Here is a 5,542-nt window from a genome sequence, read left to right on the forward strand (position 1 = left end):
CAATTTTAAATTGTTCATCGTATATCACAAAATGTTCAATGGGTATATCATTTTTAAAACTGTGAACACAAAATTGTTCAGCGTATATACACAAAATTGTGCAATGTGTAGTTAAAAATGGTTCAGATTATACTTACAAAAATGTTCAATGTATAAAATTTGTTCATCGTATATCGCAAAAATATTCAATATGTTTTAAAATTTTGTTAAGTGTATACACAAAAATGTTCACTGTGTAGTTAAAAATTGTTCATCGTATATCTAAAAAATGTTCAATGTATATTTGAAAATCGTTCATCGTTATATAAAAAAATCAATAACTTTTGTTCATGTTTTGAATAACTGTTCACGTTTTCCAGAAACAAAACACTTTTTAACAGTTGTTCGAGTTTCAAAATTTGTTCAGGAAAACATACATTCTTTTGAATTAAGATTACAAACCGGATCTGCATCCGTACATAGTACTTCAAGTTTACGTTGTACTCCCTCCGTCCCAAAATATAAGAACGTTTTTAACACTAGCATAGTGTCAAAAACGTTCTTATATTCTGGGACAGAGGGAGTACTTACAACCAATCCGAGTCGCTAGGTGCAGTGGTTGATGACGCGGCCGTACAGCGTAAGGTTGCCGGTTCGAATCCAACGAGACTATGATTTTTCGTTCGTAGCGTTTTTTCTTACGATCACTCGTGGCCTGGCGCGGAAGCTCTCCTGTTTGACGCTATGTCACAACGTGAATTTGTGAAAAAGAGAAAAGGTCCATGTGAAGCCCACGCTAGCGGCCAGGTTTCGCTAGTCCCATGGTCTGGTCTGGGCTTTGCGTTCTCGCGTGATTAGCCTGTAGGTGGATTAGGCTTATGAAAAAACCCTGTACGTGGCTTAGTCGCCGCCGTTCCGTGCCCTCGCCCGCCCGGCCACCTCTTTTCCCCGCCCTACTTCTCCCAATTCTATTCATACGGCATAACTACAATGGCACGACGCAGGCTTGATTCCAACCAACGGAAACTAGCCAAGGACCCAAGGTTTAGCACATCAGCACATCAGACCATTCATCTACTAACCTCAATTCTCATCTTGTATCATTGTTGAACATATACATCAGATTTTACCAGTTTACATGTTTTGGTAGTCTGATTTGTAATGCTACGATTCTATGAAGAATTCCTATCCTGTACATGTCCTAAAAGTTAGTGTGACCGTGATGCAAATTATCTTGTATGAGTAATTATTTGTGATGTAAATTTTCCCCATGTCAAAATTATCCAATATAGCTAATTGTGATATTGCAAAGCAGCTATGAAGAGAAAAGCATTGTCAAACACGGTTAACGCTAATTCATTTTTTAAGTCGGTTGCTTCAAGTTCTCTACTGAAATTGTTAATGAGGCTGATGTGCAAGTCACAAATCCAGTCCAATTGACACTCATGATCAGGATATGCCGGACATCGTGAAACTGGAGACTTACTTGCGTTGTGCATGATCACTAGATCAATGATGGTGCGCGTTGCTGCGCCCGTCTATTTCTACAATTGAATTGTTATTGGCACACATCAAAGCACTTGTTAGCATGCCTGTGTCTTAGTGAAAGATCTGTTGAATTATGTGAGAGTATGAGAATTTGGACAATCCAAATATCTAATGAAATATGAATACATAGTTACAACTACAGTTGGGTCACATTTCAAGAAAAAGACCATCGGGTCTACAATGCAAGACAATGTGTTCCAAGATATTGTAGGCAATGAGTATAAAAACATGAAATTCGGACATAGAAATAAGACAACAGAAGACCACAATAACAACATTACTATTACGACGAGGGACACTAAGCATATGAAGATTCATCTCCTGGTTCCAGCATTGCAAGTAAATTTTAATTCTGCAAAGTCAAGGGTGATGAAATACTTGGAAAGATATAGTGAAAATCGGATGTTATTCTTCCTGATATCAACTCGCTGGGAGGAACTAACAAACAAAAAGTTTTATGTACCTTGCTTCCCTTTGAATCTTTTGGTAGTCTACAAACAAATCATCTTCGATCCCAGATCATGCATTAGTTAGTGTAGTGGATTTAACCTGCACACAATGCCACACATTCTCAACTTTGGAAGATATTTCTGCACCAAACTCGACTCAAACCGGATGTGTGTACTAACAAACAACACTGATTTTAATAAATGGGCACAGCTGGTCTATACTCACACAAATCCTTTCACGGTTCATGAGGAACAGAATATGCAAAAAAGACAAAAGAATCTTTTATTTTGTTAATATGTTTGCTCGTGAGAAGCAAGGTTCAGATATGTATACGATGAGATGAATAATTATACAGTAAAGATTTATATGAAGCCAAAATCTGAGAACATACGAGATTGCAGGTTTTCGTAGAGGTAAGCAAAGTTCATTACAAATAGTGCAAACTGTAGTTATCAAATAATGCTCAACCATCTCTCTTTCGCTTGGATGATATAGAGTATGCATACTTAATACCTTCCATAGATTACAACCATCAATAAGCATACTTCCTGATCCATGGAATATGGTCAAAGCGGCTAAAGGAACATGTGTTAGGCTGAACAAGGAATATGGTGTATATAACACGCCAAACACATGTCAGAATAAAATGTTGATGCAACGCCCAACCCTTGGAGCCAGGAGTGTGGTTTAGGCATCGGTCTCCTTGATGTTGCCGCTTGAGGTGAAGCCACTGCTCATCTCACGGGAATAGCTGCTTCCGCTAGGAGCCTTTATGTTGCCGCTTCTCCTCGGCAAAGTGCAGCATGGATACAATATGTGATTATTTTCTTAAAGAAATCATTCAATGTAAGACATTGGCAGCACATGCACAGAATAATGAAAATAGTTTGTTTGTTTGTTTGTTTGTTTTGTAGGAAAAGTGAAGATAGTCATTGTGGCCTATTTAAATTTATAAGGTGTAATTGGATGAATGAAATATTCTGAATGATATCAAATGAGAAATGACTTCAAACATTACATGCATGCAGATATGATTTCTTATCCCTCGTATACTGTCGGAGTAAATAGCCACGGGTAGCCTAACCGACTGCCCCTGGCTCTTCAGAAAATTATCAGGGCATTTGGGCCTTCAAGCATTTCAAGCATTGGGCCGCCTTCCCTGGCCGGCTACCTCTGAAGCCGACTCTCAGAAGGCCACCCAGCCTCAGCAACCTCCCCCAAGATAACCACGGGATGGCCGACTCCGGGAAGCCGGCCATAGAGGATACCGACTCCCCAAAGTCGGCCATGAAGAATGCCGACTCCACAGAGCCGGCCGCGAAGAGCGCCGCCTCCAAGAAGCCGGCCAAGACCGCAACCACCAAAACTACACCCACATAACGGTGACAAGACGGGGTGTGGCCCACTACCCCCGAAGCCCGAGGCAGGCATGGCCACAGGACGCCGTACGGGACGGCCACCTCCCGCCCGGCTCGGCACTGTAGCCCTGCTGGCCTCAACGTCACCCACGACAGACGTTAGTACGGCCCACGGGCGGCGGGCCCCTTCAGCCAGAGAGAGGCGCGAAAGCGGCCCGGCCTCCCCCAGTCGGCCAAGGGCGTAGCCGGCTCCCGGAAGCCGGCTACCCCCTCCCTCGAAGCATGTGCCACATTAAGGAGACAAGACGAGGTAAGGCTACAGTGAGAGCCCTCGAGGCGGCACACTGTAGCCACGCTTACCTCGACGGAGCCCTCGTCATCAGGGGCGAGGCTACAGTAAGCAGCCGCCGACAAGACCCTAGGCGGTGGGGCCGGCCTGTCGACCAAGAGGCCGGCAGCCGGCGGGACCCACCAGTCGGCGGAGAAGCTGGCGAGCGTAGACACTGACGGCTGGGACCAGCGCCCAGCCGGATTACAATTGTACCCCCGGGGGTAGGCCTATATAAACCCCCGGGACACCCATGCATAGGGTTGGCTTCTTAGAGTTACACACACACCATAGAGAGAGAGAAGCAAGAGCTAGCTTTGTTCTTCTTCTCCCTTGAACCCAACAGCTCTAGGAGCATTTGTAGCTACTCTTTCTGATCTAGTGATCATGCGGAGACCCCGCAGAGCAGGAATAGGGGTGTTATCTCCTCAGAGAGCCCCGAACCTGGGTAAGATTCGCCGGCGTGCATGTCTTCGCCTCATCCCGTTTCCAGGCACCGGCGACGTCTTACTGGCACCCACCATGATAAGCCACCCGTTGGCATATGTCGCACCTACCACCCGACATATACTCTATTACTTACTCCACTTCCTTTATGTATGTACATCTAAGGAGAACATAACTCAGTTTTTTTTAGGAAATGCTATGGACAAACAAGGCAGAGAAGCATCCATCTAATCGCAATATACTCTATAGGCAGCGGGCGGCACCTGCTGGACCTCAGGGCCACCCGGCTTGTCCTACTGCTTCTCATTAGGCCGAGGAGGCTAGTTACGCCTCAAGTTGCACGAAGCCGAAATAACCTGCACCTCCAACAAAGGATGACTTGCGAGCTCTGCCAATCATCCCTACCATCCGTTCAGTTGTAAGCCCAATGCACATATGTTACAGGAAAAGGATTCCACATATGAGAAGAAGTCTCACCAGGAAAGAAGCAGTCCTCAAGTCAGTTCACCCTGCCAGCGAGGAAGAGGTATGACGGGCTGCCGGCGACGCCCATGGCCATTGTGCAGGGCGGGGCTGGAGGAAAGGATGGTAGACTTATCTCTGCCTGCGCTATCTGTCGCGTCGGTGGAAACCTAGCGCAGTCGCCATGGGAGTCCAAGCTCCCGCATCGATGGACACCTAGGTCGCTCGACCATGGAGATGCGCCGCCATGCGAGGCTGCCAGCGAACGAAAGCAGGGTCACGAGGGTCGAATGTTTTAGGGTTTTCCACTTTTGTGTCGCACGGAAACGTGGTGGCCCAGTAGGCCCAATTAAATCTCAGAAGCCGAAAAAACCCGCCAGAGCAGCGGCCCAAGAACGTTAGGGCTCATTACGTGAACCTGGTCGCGGGATTGCGTGCGATTAAGAGCTGATCGGATGGCCGAGGAGCCTAAAAGTGGCGATCCAACGAATACGAATGCTAATGGCCTGAGAGGGCAGGAAAAATGCTCGGTTATAATGTATTTAAATAAACGTTGATTTTTTTACAAAGCGTAAGTTCTCTTTCAGTGAAATTATTAATTTTTTGTCATCTTATTGGCAATTGTAAAGGCAAATTTGAACTCATATAACTGTATCAATGTTTTGTAGCGCGTAGCATATATTACAGTATGATGATTGTAATTTTTTTGTCTAAGAAAGTTTAGGAACTTGACTTGGCCTCTCTATACCAAAATCCTGGCTCCGCCTCTGTGTGCGAGAGCGAATTTTGTTGGTGAAACTATAAGAGGGCTGGATGTGGGGCAGGAGGACGAAGTAATCGTACAGTTCGAGAAAGCCGAATTGGGTGGCTGCACCACGACCAGTCAAAATTTGAGCCGGTCGACCCACGCCTATAAGCTGTGAAAGAAAAAATAGGGTATAGCTAAACTGAAAGCTCCTTCCATAAATAC

This window comes from Aegilops tauschii, chromosome 7 (genome assembly GCF_002575655.3).
Source record: "Aegilops tauschii subsp. strangulata cultivar AL8/78 chromosome 7, Aet v6.0, whole genome shotgun sequence".
NCBI lineage: Eukaryota > Viridiplantae > Streptophyta > Magnoliopsida > Poales > Poaceae > Aegilops > Aegilops tauschii.